The sequence below is a fragment of the Leuresthes tenuis genome, unplaced genomic scaffold (assembly GCF_036924035.1).
Source record: "Leuresthes tenuis unplaced genomic scaffold, fLeuTen1.0.hap1 SCAF_4, whole genome shotgun sequence".
NCBI lineage: Eukaryota > Metazoa > Chordata > Actinopteri > Atheriniformes > Atherinopsidae > Leuresthes > Leuresthes tenuis.
This window is the reverse complement of record NW_027325358.1, coordinates 30,778,951-30,795,129: the sequence shown is the minus strand read 5'-3', so window position 1 is coordinate 30,795,129 and position 16,179 is coordinate 30,778,951.

The following is a 16,179-nucleotide window of genomic DNA, read 5'->3' as shown; positions in this document are numbered from 1 at the left end:
TGTGCGCACACATAGTGAGTTGTAGGAAAATAGGCAGGGAGCAATGCCGGCTGGGGTATATGTTCTTGTATGTTGTCTGACTGTTTGATTGGAATGTGTTGCGTAAGTGTTCTGTTGAATGTTACATGTTTGGGCTTTGACACGCTTCACTGTGGTTGTTAACTGTGTGGTGTGTCCTGAAATGTTATATGTTTGGGCTGTGTGACATGCTTAATGCTTTTCAGTAGCAACCCACTTATTCATATATAGCAACTGACAACATAAGAAGTCCGGACATACTTTGATAGTAGTTGTAGAAGTATCCTTATTGATAATAGATAAACTAATTCATAGTGATAGAACAGTAGATGAACAGGTGCCTGCACATGTCTCATGAAAATAAAATGGGTGTATGATTGCTGACGGCAGAGCAATACTGCCAAACTTATGAGTTCTTGTGGCAAACTTGATTCAGTGTCTTGACGTGTATACGCTGTTTCGCTGACTTGTCACAAGAAACAAAGTGTGTTTGATAAGATCCGACCATTTTATTACGGGAGGATCAGTATGTATGTATTCTGATGTGACTGATAAACCCATTCGTATCTTAAGCATAATCTAATACGTGAGACAACGCCCTGGCACACAATCAAAAAAAAAAAGAGAGAGAGCGGTTTTGTGTCCCCACAGTCCATAATGTAGAAAAGAGAGAAAAAAGCCTTTCTGATTTGGTGTGTGTGCTCACAGTGCAGAGTGTAGAGAAAAGAGAGAAAAGAAAGCCGTTTTGGTGTCACGGGTGTTGTGACTTACACACACACATTTCTGAATTGAGAAAGGAAATTATTTTAGAGAAAGCACTAGAGTTTAGATCCCACATTTGTTGATAGGCATTCATTTAATTTTTCTTTTAATCAGTTTTAAAGTGAATACTAACTGAGAAATGAAAAAGGTGAAGAGTTTAGAAGCTTGGTTCAAGAGCAAAACTTGGTTTATGATCAGCTGAGTCTCTAAACAGAACAGCAAAGGGCTTCATCGAATATTTAAAAAAGATTCAGATTGTTAGAATATCCAGAATTTATAGGAATGGTGGTGATTACTCTTATTTTCTAGAATGGAAATAACTGCACCATGTCTGTTTTATGAATTTAAGGGGCTAAAAAGTTTTGTTCTCGTTTTTCTATGATTAACCGAATGTATGTGAGAGTCCAAACAGACAGAAGGGTTACGGCCGAGCGCTGGACCTTCCAAAAAAGATGAGACAGGCTGGACCTGTGCCATACTAGTTAAGACCTGCCTGTGGATAACAGGTTCTTTAAACTCTCACACACACAAACTCACACACGTTTGCACACATACACCCATACACACACACATTCTTGAACTTGCTGCAAGATTAAACATTTGCATTAACTGACTCCAGCAACTCTGAGTCTCATTGAGAGACTTTTCTCAACAATTGGGTCCTCAAACCAGATCTCAACGTTTTTTCCGCTTTCCAGGGTCGGAGCTGAAACCGTGCACGGGGGAGTCCAGTACTCCTAATGAAAGACCCCCTGCTGAATTGCGGTAATTAGGGGCCAGTGTCCACTGAAAGGGGGAAAAAGGGACGAGATCGTACTTTTGAATCAATGGCCAGAAGCCATTGGCAGTGCAGGCATCAACAATAATGGTGTTATTTCACCCATTAACACTTAAGGTACCTCATGCAGTGGCTGTGATATGGTTACTTAACAAAATATCTTTACCAGACATCTCTCCTACATAACAGTTCTTCTTTCACAGCCACACCTTGTTGTCACACTGCTACCTACCCCACAGATGGAAAGCCTCATGATTGCATGTCAGAAATAACCATCAGTGTTTTACCCAGGCCAGACTTAACTGATATACGTTATGAAAATGCAGAAATAACTATATTTATTCAACAGGTCAAGCAAAAAACCCTGATGGCACAAATGCTACAGGATTTGCAGTAGTAACAGAAACTGAAGTTTTCTTAAAACAACCACTACCAAAAAATTACTCTGTTCAAGCAGTCGAATTGGTAGCTTTAACTGAAGCTTGTAAATTAAATAACAAAAAGGTTGTTAACGTTTACACTGACAGTCAGTATGCCTTCTCAACTGTACATGTGTTAACACAGCATTGGAAAAACAGGTATGTTGACATCCACAGCTAAATGTATAAACTACAAATATTTTAGCATTATTAGATGTTATTCAATTGCCATCTACAATAGACTCGTATGAATGACCGGAAGGAAAACCATACTGCCAAAGAATTTGTTTAAATATGCTGCAGTATTGAGCCACGCACCATGTCATGTCTCAACAGGAGGGATGGAAGCAATAATGAACAAGGTTTTTACAGCATATGGTTTTACTAATTATTGAATTTTTTTTTTTAGAATAAATAAATGAATAAAGTTTTGTCTAGCAGGTCAAATATGTGCAAAATACATTCCACAGGGCAATCTAAGACCAAAACGAAGATAATTCCCTAAGCCAGTGTATCTTTTTCAACATATTTGTTTGGATTTCATTATTTCATTATTGTGTAGATTTCATTGAACTAAATTAATGTTAAGGGAAACGATTCTGCTCAGTGACAACAGAGGTTTTTACCAAATGGTCTGAAATATTTCCATGTGCACAAGCAGATGCACTCTCAGTAGCAAAATCACGCGTAAAATAACTCATTTCTAGATTTGAAATTCCTGAAAAGATCTTCAGTGATAATTTGACACACTTTGTAAACTATGTCATCTCACTGATGGCAAAGAACTTAAAATAGATCTTAGAAACCACTGTGATATAGAAGGTTTCGCTAACACATTGGAATTGTTTTACTATTTACATATGCATGTGCAGTGAAGAATTGCTTGCTGCTGATAAATGCAAAGAAGAACAGCTTACACATAGATGCTCACATATAGGCTGCTGAATGCAATGAAGACCTGCTTATCCAGTAAAGTTCAATGTCAATGTGTAATATTCAATTAGGATTTGCAAAACAGTGAAGTTAAACAATGAATGGGTCCATAGTCGGTATGAGAAGACTACAGGAATATTTACCTGGGTGTACGTTCAAACAGAGATGAGAAAATTGCGATAAATTATTGTTTGTTTGTTTGTTAGTATGTATATGAATGTTATGTGTATAAACTGTGTTGAGTTGTAGTTACTCAGTAGTGTCTCAGTGAAACAACCGACGGGGGAAGCCTTGCGGTGACAACAAAAGCAGTGTTTTACTGATCAGTCAAGTTGCTCCAGTGTACTCCATACAAACTGGTTGGCTACTGAAGGGATAGAAAATGGGGAATACTTGTTTTAAAGCAAACAAGGAATTAGATGGGAAAAATACATGTTTTAACGGGACCCAGACAATATTATATAGATGTCGCCACTGAAGTAAAGAACATTTACGTGGGATGGTGTGAGGGTCCTCGTTTGGCTGACGTTCGCTGATATGCTCGCCATGCTCAGAACCAAGTTGAGACGCGTAAGACAACCAAAAGGGACAAGTGTGAAAAGGAGCTGCATTTGGCAACCATGACCATGTATTACGCAGTTGGTGTAAACAGAGGACGAGGCCGAAGTCGAAGACGTGGACGTGTGGGAGAGGAGGTCGAAATGGGCCACGCCAGAGCTATGATCCGAATATTTGTTTTTACTGTGGCCAGACTGGACACTGGAAGAAGGACTGTCCACAGCTAAAAAGTGATGAAATTGGGCAAAAGGCTGACTGAGGGTGGGAGGCAGGTTCTGGACGTCACGCGGCAGCGGAGCCTCCACTAATGGGTGATAGCACAAACACACTCACACATTTTTCCTGCTCTGTGTAGTGAAGCAACGCTTGCCGACTGTGATTCACGTAGTAAAGTTTTGCATGCTATTTCCGTCCTAGAGCAAAGATATTTCTCTCAGAATATAGGAACTTATGTTCATCAGTAGGGGAGTTTGATTGCCCTCCAAAGTTAAGTGGAAACCACGTTTACTGTATGTCTGCATCAGGCCAGGTTGTGAAGGAGAAAATGACAATGCCCATTGCGTGTTGTCACTCCCGATGAGCTCTCCTTCAAACACTCATTTTTGTTATCAGAGTTGTGTCCCATTAACCTGATGGGCTGTGATCTCATGTGTAAATTAGGCATTATTTTAACTTCTACACCAGAGGGTGTTAAGGTTATGTTACAGCCTGACAAAGTTTTCACAGCAGTGCAGTTTGATTCATCGGCACTTACATATGCTTATGAGTGGAAACTTCCCAGCTCTCCTTTTTCACAACAACTAGTGAAAGAAGCAAAAGCGTTAGTTTCACCCCTTTCTGATTTCATGCAACCTACTGATTTGCACTGCACATCACACATTTCTTTGGGGCCTGACAATGACTATGAGAAGAAGTGAAAAAATATGTGCGCCTACTTTATTGGCTGTGTCGCTCACTCCAGAGCACTTCGATTTTTTTAATGTTTGTGGTACTCGCCCTCACATTTCCTTGGCCAAACGTACACACAGGCAGTGACAAGGTGTGGGAGAGTTTGTTGCTACATGTCAGAAAGAAATGGAGTGGACCGTTTCACCTGCTGATCCAAATTTGATGTTTTCTGAACGATTGTCAGCATACAAAAAAAACATTTTTGAGTACAATGCATTGTCAAAGAACTGTGGACTTAATTCCTACCACAGAATCACATTTTGAAGCATGTTTTTTATCTGAAACAGATTTGTCTTCGATACCCATGTTGGCTGAAGTGCCCAATGATCTTTGGGCTAAGAGCAAATATGATGTGGGGTTGATAAAAGGCTGTGAACCAGTAATTGTCACCCCTAAATCAGACTTTTGTCCATGTAAAAAACAATACCCTTTTAAGCCTGAAGCAATTAAAGGGATTAAACCTGTTTTTCAATCTTTTCAGAAAACAGGCGTTATTGTTCCTTTTGAAAATTCACCTGTGCTTACTCCATTGATTCCTGTTAAAAAGATTAAAGATGCTGGCCAGCCAGATGAATGGCGTTTTGTACAGGACCTCCAAGCGGTGAATGCTGCAGTTCAGCCACATGCTCCTACTGTGCCCAACCCACACACTATTTTGTCTCAAATTACATCAGATGCACAGTTTTTCTCAGTGGTTGACTTGTCGCCAGTGCACCCTGATAGCCCATTTTGGTTTGCTTTTTAGTTTGAAGGGAGATCTTGGACTTTTACCCGGTTATGCCAGGGGTACTGTGAAAGTCCCACTATTTACAATGCTGCCCTCAAAGCTAGTCTGGATTAACTTCAATCAACCACAGGCTCTGCTCTTTTGCAGTATGTGGATGACATCCTTTTATGTAGTCCATCTAAACAACAGTGTGAAAAAGACAGTGAATCTGTTGAAACATCTTCATTCTTATGGCCATAAAGCCAGCCTTTCTAATTTACAGTTTGTACAGGACGAAGTCACCTTTTTGGGTCATGTGATTTCTAAGGATGGGGGCTCACTTTCTCCTAAACGTGTTGCTGCAGTTCAGATCATTCCTAAACCGGTTACTAAAAAACAGCTTATGTCATTCTTAGGTATAACATCTTACTGCAGGAACTTTATTCCTAACTACTCTTTTCTCGAAGCTCTCTTAGGTGCTCTTATCCATGGTAAAGGCCTCCAGTCAGCTGATCGTGTTCCATGGACTCCTGAGGCTGAATCAGCCTTTAGTCAGCTTAAGCTGGCTCTTCAAACAGCACCAACACTTGGCATTCCAGATCCTCATAAACCTTTCATACAGGCAGTTGATGAGAAGCATGGTTGTATGACATCTGTTCTTATGCAGGAACATGGGGCAGGCAAAGGCCAGTGGCTCATTTCTCAGCAAAACTGGACTCTGTGGCTGCAGGCCTGCCTGGTTGTCTTCGTGTTGTTGCAGCTGCAGAGAAAGCTGTCCTGGCCTCCCAAGATATTGTGGGCTACGCTAATTTGACTGTTTTGGTTCCTCATGCTGTTGCCATTATTCTTCTCGAGCAGAAAACTTCACATCTTTCAACTGCTCGTTGGCTCAGATACACCTCTGTGATATGCCAAATGTCACTGTTAAACGTTGTACTGTTCTGAATCCTGCTACTTTGCTTCCGACTCCTGAGGATGGGGAGCCTCATGACTGTGAAGCTGTTTTGGAACAAGTTTGTACACCCCGACCTGATCTTTTAGAGACTCCTCTTCCAAACTCTGACATGAAAAAATATGTGCGCCTACTTTATTGACTCCAGAGCACTTCGATTTTTTTAATATTTGTGGTACTCGACCTCACATTTCCTTGGCCAAACGTACACACTGGCAGTGACAAGGTGTGGGAGAGTTTGTTGCTACATGTCAGAAAGAAATGGAGTGGACTGTTTCACCTGCTGATCCAAATTTGATGTTTTCTGAACGATTGTCAGCATACAAAAAAACATTTTTGAGTACAATGCATTGTCAAAGAACTGTGGACTTAATTCCTACCACAGAATCACATTTTGAAGCATGTTTTTTATCTGAAACAGATTTGTCTTCGATACCCATGTTGGCTGAAGTGCCCAATGATCTTTGGGCTAAGAGCAAATATGATGTGGGGTTGATAAAAGGCTGTGAACCAGTAATTGTCACCCCTAAATCAGACTTTTGTCCATGTAAAAAACAATACCCTTTTAAGCCTGAAGCAATTAAAGGGATTAAACCTGTTTTTCAATCTTTTCAGAAAACAGGCGTTATTGTTCCTTTTGAAAATTCACCTGTGCTTACTCCATTGTTTCCTGTTAAAAAGATTAAAGATGCTGGCCAGCCAGATGAATGGCGTTTTGTACAGGACCTCCAAGCGGTGAATGCTGCAGTTCAGCCACATGCTCCTACTGTGCCCAACCCACACACTATTTTGTCTCAAATTACATCAGATGCACAGTTTTTCTCAGTGGTTGACTTGTCGCCAGTGCACCCTGATAGCCCATTTTGGTTTGCTTTTTAGTTTGAAGGGAGATCTTGGACTTTTACCCGGTTATGCCAGGGGTACTGTGAAAGTCCCACTATTTACAATGCTGCCCTCAAAGCTAGTCTGGATTAACTTCAATCAACCACAGGCTCTGCTCTTTTGCAGTATGTGGATGACATCCTTTTATGTAGTCCATCTAAACAACAGTGTGAAAAAGACCAAATGACTCAAATAACTTTCTTGCTTTCAAAATTTTTCCTCTAGTGACGCTGACTTAGAGAGGGATGAAGATAATCATGTTTAATTGTTCATGTTTTGATTGTTTATCATTGGAGCCTTTATTACTATGATGCCTGCATTTTAAACTCACGTTGTGTGCAAATGCAGGCTGATGTTTTACAGATAAAGTTATTATTTTCCTTGTTTCTTTTGGGTTGATTAATATAATGGTATTATTATAATCAAAAGGGAGGAATGTAATGGAAAATAATTCTTATATGCATTGTATTGAGTGTTACTGTGTATAACCTGCAAATGACCGAGCTGCAAGGTACCACCCTGCCCTGTTTTCTTAAATTCCTCTTTACAATGGTGGGCTTGTTATAATGAGATAGCTGCACTTTAGGGGGGACAGGGTTAGGCTGGTATTTACGAGTGTGTCTGGGTAACCTCAACTGATGGTTGGGGAGGAAAGTTAGAAGAACAATCAATTATACCCAAAAACAGATGACGTGATGAGCGGGCAATATAACTGTGTGTTTTTGCTTCAGTGGTCAGAGCAACTCTGTATTCTGTACTGTGTTGTTCTCTCTTGCAAGATATTATTATTAAAGCCTCTTATCTCCTCACAAGAAAATAACTGACTCCCCAAATGCAAGTGTCAGGACAAATGATCAAACTTCTCCAAGCTTCAGTCTGCAGAGAAGTACAAGACAGGGTTGCTCACTTTCTCCCTCACTTTTTGCTATTTTCATCAAACCTTAAGCAGCTGCTATCAGACAAGATAGAAATATTAAAGACAACCAACCCCAAAATATTGAGCATAAAATAAGTCTTTATGCTGATGATGTATTACTTTTCCTTCAGAACTCACAGACGTCTCTCACTCACACGATCACACTCATAAATAAATTCTCAGCACTTTCTGACTACTCTATCAATTGGTCTAAGACCACAGTTCTGCCCATTAACTGTAGGGTCCAGAATATACCTGCGATCACTTTACAGTCAGGAAATATTAGATATTTAGGCATAAACATTTCCTCCAGGCTCTCAGAGCTAACAAAGCTAATTTATGTGCAATTATTAAAGACAGTAGAGGACAATCTCTCTCGTTGCAAGTCCTTACCTATATCAATTATGGGGAGAGTTACAACCATTAAAATGATGATACTACCAAAAGTTAACTATTTGTTCTCAATGATCCCCATAAAACCAACCTGCTACTTGGTTTAAGTCACTAGATTCATGCATCTCCAAATTTCTGTGGAAAAACAAACCACCACGTATTAGTTTAAAAACCCTACAGAAGACCAAGGACAGTGGTGGATTAGATTTACCTAATTTTCAGCACTATTCCTTAGCCAATAGGTTACGGTATATATCAAAATGGTTTAAACCTAACCCAATAGATGAACATGGATAAATATAGAACAAGCATTGCGTGATAATCTGGAAATCTCTGACCTGCCACTTATTAGTCAAAACGTAAAAAATCACAAATGTTTCAAAAGCATTAACATCAGCACCTCTCTGACAGCCTGGTGGGAATTTCTTAAAATAACAAAGTCTTCACTTGTCCCGTGTAAGCTTACACCCATCTGGAACAATCCTGACATCCTGCAAAACAAAAAAATGCTAAACTTTACTCTGTGGAAGATCAAAGGAATCAAACATCTGGAACATATAATCCAAAATGGACATTTTATTTCATTTGATGAGCTCATATCACAACATGAGATAGGCAGCAATAAATTCCTAGAATATCAACAACTTAAGTCTATAATAACAAAGAAATATATCCTCCACCAACCAGACTTACAACTCCCGATTAGGGTAGCAGAATTTCTAAGCATCTGCACCCCAAAACTACTATCAAAAATATATAAATTATTGTCTAAGATAGATGACACAATGTCTCTACCGTCCTCAAAATGGGAGGCAGATTTATCCATCAGTTCTAGTCATAGCTTCTGGCCACAAATATGTTTGAACACCTTCAGAATGACTCAAAATCCTAATTTACAGCTCATACAATACAAAATTCTTCATAGAACACACTATACAGGACAAAGGATGTTCAGGATGGGTCTAACACACTCAAACATCTGCTCACATTGCACAGATAACACATCTGATGATTATGCACACGCTTTGTGGTTTTGTGCGCCTGTCCAGAAGTTCTGGCTTGAAGTCTGTGCGGACCTATCAACATGGCTAAAGTGTAGCATTCCTGCATGCCCCACACTGTGCATACTGGGTGACTTAGACAACATCAACGTGGAATTTAGCTTAGCACACATGATCCTCACAGTGTTATGTATAGCAAAGAAAACTATTCTCATGAACTGGAAAGCGAAGAACAATCTGTGTATTAACCAGTTTAAAAATCGCTCTGGGCGGTTGGGTATGTGCTGGGGGGGGCTGTGTGGCTTCGGGCGTCTGGTGGTCTCTCGGGTCGTGGGGACCGGGTTGGTTATTGCTAGGGGGGACTGTGTGTCGGGCTTGGAGGGCAGTTTTGGGGGCTTGCGGGTTGGGCTGTCTTGCGGTGTGGGGCGGGGTCCCTTAGGGGCCTTGGGGTGGTGGCTGCTGGCTCTGTACCGGGTGACCGGGCCGCTCTGGCGTGGGTGGTGGAGCTGGGCCTTGACCTGGTGGCTTGCCGCTGCCCTGTGCCCGGGGCGGGGCCCTGCCTGTGCCTGGGGGGTCTGGGTTGCCCTGGACATGCCACAGTATGCGTGGGTTGGTGCAGGTCCTGGTGCCGGGCTTGTTGCTCTGGGAACTCCAAGGTGTCCGCAGGTGGTTGTTTTTTTTAGGGTGTTGGGGCGTGCGGTGAGGGGGAGGGGATCTGTGTGGGGGTGTGCTTTTCCCCTGTTGGGAGGGGCCTGGGGGGGCCTGGGTGATGGTGGGTCTCAGGCCCGGGCTGCTGCGACTGGTGTGACCGGGTGATTTGTTTGTTTGTTTGTTTGATTTTTGTTGTTGTTTGTTTGTTTTTGTAGAGGTCCTCCGGGGTGGGGTTGGGTTGAGTGGTGTGGGGCGGGATTGGTTCCTTCTGGGGGTACAGTAGCTCCCGGAATATGGTGACTGCAGGCCCTGAGCCTGATGGACATCAGGCCCTCCTGCCCTGTGTTGGGTCCCAGGTAGCGGGGATGCCTATTGCAGCCAGTCTCTGTAAACATAAACAATAAACATTTATAAAACTTCCCTTGGCAAAGCAAATCTGTTTGGCATAAAGGTATTCAGACTACAATTCTGCTGCCAACAACACTAAACCTTTAGGAATCCGAGAATAAGCTTATTTTCACGAGTTCTACACAATTTCGGATTTTGATATAAAATGAATTCCTTCACTCAAACCAAGTTAAAACTGCTTTGTCCTTCATATTTATCCATGTCTAAATAGCTTTAAACAAAAAAGAACGTTGTACTTTTCAGGATAGGAAAGAACAACACTAAACCTTTTCAGGAATCCGAGAATAAGCGTCGTTTGACGAGTTCTACACAATATCGGATTTTGATATAAAATGAATTCCTTCACTCAAACCAAGTTAAAACTGCTTTGTACTTCATATTTATCCATGTCTAAATAGCTTTAAACAAAAACAAACGTAGTACTTTTCAGGATAGGAAACAACAACACTAAATTTTTTCAGGAATCCAAGAATAAGCTTCTTTTCACGAGTTCTACACAATTCCGGATTTTGATATAAAATTAATTCCTTCACTCAAACCAAGTTAAAACTGCTTTGTCCTTCATATTTATCCATGTCTAAATAGCTTTAAACAAAAAAGAACGTTGTACTTTGCAGGATAGGAAAGAACAACACTAAACCTTTAGGAATCCGAGAATAAGCTTATTTTCACGAGTTCTACACAATTTCAGATTTTGTTATAAAATGAATTCCTTCACTCAAACCAAGTTAAAACTGCTTTGTCCTTCATATTTTTGCATGTCTAAATAGGTTTCAGGCATAAAATTCTTCATATTACCCTGTATGTGAAAGAAGCATACTTGTGATGGAGCAATACACTCCTTTGGGGTAACCTAAACTGATGGTTGGGGAGGAAAGTTAGAAGAACAATCAACTATCAACCAAAGACAGATGACGTGATGAGCGGGCAATATAACTGTGTGTTTTTACTTCAGTGGTCAGAGCAACTCTGTATTCTGTACTGTGTTGTTCTCTCTTTCAAGATATTATTATTAAAGCCTCTTATCTCCTCAGAAGAAAATAACTGACTCTGTGCGTTACTAAATTTCCACCACAATTTTGGCGTCACGAACAGGATCCCTCGACTGGTGTCTCTGGACCGGATCGCAGTGCATGGCCAGCCTGGACTGAAGTAGCTGTTCCAGCCTCATACCTCCAAGGCCTTTTCTGAGAGAGAGGACTGGCAGGTCCTTTTCCTGAATACCAGCGCTGGGATCATTTTTGAAATATGATAGTCTGAGACGATAGGACTGCTTTTTAGTTTTTATTTGAATAAAAGAGGGTTTCCCGGTTGTGTCATTAGTGAGACAGAGATTTCATGGGTAAGTGAAACTTTTGAAGCAGTCCGAAGAAGTGTGAAGTACTCCGAAGAAGTGTGAGTACAGATTAAGGTCCTCATTGGAGACGTCCTTTGAGTGAAGGAATATATTTCCCCATTCCAAGTCTGAGAATGGGAAACAGTAGATCTCAGACTTTTGACCCTACCGGGGGACCTGAGCATGATGAAATGAAAAAGACATATGGTCCAGAGGTTTTCCACCTGAAGGTTCTTTTAGTATGTTAGAAATAAGAAAATTAGAAGAAAAGTTTTGCAAATATGAGAAAGAGATGAAGCAAAAAAAAGAAAATTAAGTTTAAATAAGAAGTAAGAAAGGTATAGAATTTTGGAAAAAATAAAGTGTATTAAGAGAAAGAAAGGAAAATGTTAAACAAATGCCATGACGGAATGATGATAATAATTTAGTATTAGCTGTGCCGGATCCAGACCTGGACTCCTGCCCTCCACGACGCCTGCAACAACAACAGCCAGCCCTGCCACAAGCCTCTGGCTCTCGGGAAGAAGGGACTTCTTCCATCCTCCCTCGGGAAGAAATTCCATCATTCTCACAACATCAGTTACATAGGTCTGATGATGAGGAAAAGGAAGACGTTTGGTTCTCCAGCGTACCTGCCCAAGAACTTTTAACGCAAGTGACAAAAATCCTTTACCCACAATCTGGACTTCAGAGATCTAAACGTGAGAAAAAACAAAACCAGATTCAAACCATGCCTATGGTTAAAGTTGCAGTTCCCACTGGACCATTACTGGTTTATCGACCCTGGACTGAGACTGACATCATGGAAGCATAACAATGCTTACCAGATCCAGAGATTTCTGGACCCCATTTTGCTGACGAGTTGCGAGATTTCTGCGCACAATTCTGCCTGACTGGGGTTGAATTGCGTCGCATATTGGCAAAAAAGTTCAAACCGACCGACCTCGGCAAAATAGAGGCCAGTATGCTACAACTGGATTTGCGACCTACCAACAGTGAACGAGGACATAATGATAACGCTCAATATGAAGCAGCCATCCAAAGACTGTGTCAAGCCATCACCACTCAATTTCCAACCAAAATCAATATGTCCCACATTTACACCTGCAAACAGAAACCTGGTGAAGGGACTGATGATTTTGTACACCGCATCCTTGAGAAAGTCAGCAAGCACAGCGGTCATCAGAGACCAAGGGATTTGGGTAATGAATCAGGACCATGGGAGAGTATTGCATGCAATGGAATGTCCGACCATAGTTGGTAAAAAGCGGGTAAGAAAAGGTTAAAATACCCGACTGTACACAATCAATAGTGGGAGCGTATGTGTTCGGCTACAAGAAGGTGTGAAAGTCCGACCATGGTTTGTAAAAAGCGGGTAAGAAAAGGTGCGAATGCCCGACAATGTATGATCAAAAGAGGGAGCGGAGGTTTTCGGCTGCAAGAAGGTCTGAATGTCCAACCATAATTTTTTTAAAAACGGGGAAGAAAATAATCGAAAGCCCGACTATACACCATCAAAAGCGGGAGCGGAGGTGTTCAGCTGCAAGAAGGTCTGAATGTCCATCAATAATTGCTAGAAAACATGAAAGAAAATTTTCGAATATCAAACCGCACATGATCATAAGCGGGAGAGGAGGTGTTCAGCTGCAGGAAGGTTTGAATGTCCACCCATAATTCCTGAAAAATGGGTGAAAAAAAAGGTAAGAATGCCCAACCATACATCATCAAAAGCAGGTGTGAATGTTAGATCATAATTTGCAAAAAGCTGATGAGAAAGGGTGAGAATGCCCGACTATACACCTTCAAATGCAGGAGCGGAGGTGTTCGGCTGTAAGGAGGTGTGAATCTCCGACCATAATTGCTGAAAAATGTGTTAGAAAAGGTAAGAATGCCGGAGCATACATCATCAAAAGCGGGAGAGGTGGTGTTCGGCTGCAAGTAGGTGTGAATGTCCAGCCATAATTACTCACAAACGGGTAAGAAAAGGTAGTATTGCCAGACCATACATGATCAAAACAGGGAGCGGAGGTGGTTCGGCTGAGAGAAGGTGTGAATGTCCGACTAAAGTTCAAATATATTAACAAAAGCGGGAGGAGAGGTCTTCGGATGAGAGTGGTTGAGAATTTCCAACCATAATCTATAAAATGCGGTGAAAAAAAAGGTGTGATAGAACACTAAAAGGTGGAGCGGAAGTGTTCGGCTGCAAGAAGGTGTGAATGTCCGACTATATTTGGTGAAAAGCAGGTGAAGCAAGGTCTGAATGCCCAACCTTACATCATGAAAAGCGAGATCAGAGGTGTTTGGCTGAGAGAAGGCCACAGTTTGCGATGCAATAATTAAAGGCCTCATGCCAGATGTCGCCACTGAAGTAAAGAACATTTACGTGGGATGGTGTGAGGGTCCTCGTTTGGCTGACGTTCGCCGATATGCTCGCCATGCTCAGAACCAAGTTGAGACGCGTAAGACAACCAAAAGGGACAAGTGTGAAAAGGAGCTGCATTTGGCAGCCATGACCATGTATTACGCAGTTGGTGTAAACAGAGGACGAGGCCGAAGTCGAAGACGTGGACGTGTGGGAGAGGAGGTCGAAATGGGCCACGCCAGAGCTATGATCCGAATATTTGTTTTTACTGTGGCCAGACTGGACACTGGAAGAAGGACTGTCCACAGCTGAAAAGTGATGAAATTGGGCAAAAGACTGACTGAGGGTGGGAGGCAGGTTCTGGACGTCACGCGGCAGCGGAGCCTCCACTAATGGGTGATAGCACAAACACACTCACACATTTTTCCTGCTCTGTGTAGTGAAGAAACGCTTGCCGACTGTGATTCACGTAGTAAAGTTTTGCATGCTATTTCCGTCCTAGAGCAAAGATATTTCTCTCAGAATATAGGAACTTATGTTCATCAGTAGTGACGTCAGGGGAGTTTGATTGTCCTCCAAAGTTAAGTGGAAACCACGTTTACTGTATGTCTGCATCAGGCCAGGTTGTGAAGGAGAAAATGACAATGCCCATTGCGTGTTGTCACTCCTTCAAACACTCATTTTTGTTATCAGAGTTGTGTCCCATTAACCTGATGGGCTGTGATTTCATGTGTAAATTAGGCATTATTTTAACTTCTACACCAGAGGGTGTTAAGGTTATGTTACAGCCTGACAAAGTTTTCACAGCAGTGCAGTTTGATTCATCGGCACTTACATATGCTTATGAGTGGAAACTTCCCAGCTCTCCTTTTTCACAACAACTAGTGGAAGAAGCAAAAGCGTTAGTTTCACCCCTTTCTGATTTCATGCAACCTACTGATTTGCACTGCACATCACACATTTCTTTGGGGCCTGACAATGACTATGAGAAGAAGTGAAAAAATATGTGCGCCTACTTTATTGGCTGTGTCGCTCACTCCAGAGCACTTCGATTTTTTTAATGTTTGTGGTACTCGCCCTCACATTTCCTTGGCCAAACGTACACACAGGCAGTGACAAGGTGTGGGAGAGTTTGTTGCTACATGTCAGAAAGAAATGGAGTGGACCGTTTCACCTGCTGATCCAAATTTGATGTTTTCTGAACGATTGTCAGCATACAAAAAAACATTTTTGAGTACAATGCATTGTCAAAGAACTGTGGACTTAATTCCTACCACAGAATCACATTTTGAAGCATGTTTTTTATCTGAAACAGATTTGTCTTCGATACCCATGTTGGCTGAAGTGCCCAATGATCTTTGGGCTAAGAGCAAATATGATGTGGGGTTGATAAAAGGCTGTGAACCAGTAATTGTCACCCCTAAATCAGACTTTTGTCCATGTAAAAAACAATACCCTTTTAAGCCTGAAGCAATTAAAGGGATTAAACCTGTTTTTCAATCTTTTCAGAAAACAGGCGTTATTGTTCCTTTTGAAAATTCACCTGTGCTTACTCCATTGATTCCTGTTAAAAAGATTAAAGATGCTGGCCAGCCAGATGAATGGCGTTTTGTACAGGACCTCCAAGCGGTGAATGCTGCAGTTCAGCCACATGCTCCTACTGTGCCCAACCCACACACTATTTTGTCTCAAATTACATCAGATGCACAGTTTTTCTCAGTGGTTGACTTGTCGCCAGTGCACCCTGATAGCCCATTTTGGTTTGCTTTTTAGTTTGAAGGGAGATCTTGGACTTTTACCCGGTTATGCCAGGGGTACTGTGAAAGTCCCACTATTTACAATGCTGCCCTCAAAGCTAGTCTGGATTAACTTCAATCAACCACAGGCTCTGCTCTTTTGCAGTATGTGGATGACATCCTTTTATGTAGTCCATCTAAACAACAGTGTGAAAAAGACAGTGAATCTGTTGAAACATCTTCATTCTTATGGCCATAAAGCCAGCCTTTCTAATTTACAGTTTGTACAGGACGAAGTCACCTTTTTGGGTCATGTGATTTCTAAGGATGGGCGCTCACTTTCTCCTAAACGTGTTGCTGCAGTTCAGATCATTCCTAAACCGGTTACTAAAAAACAGCTTATGTCATTCTTAGGTATAA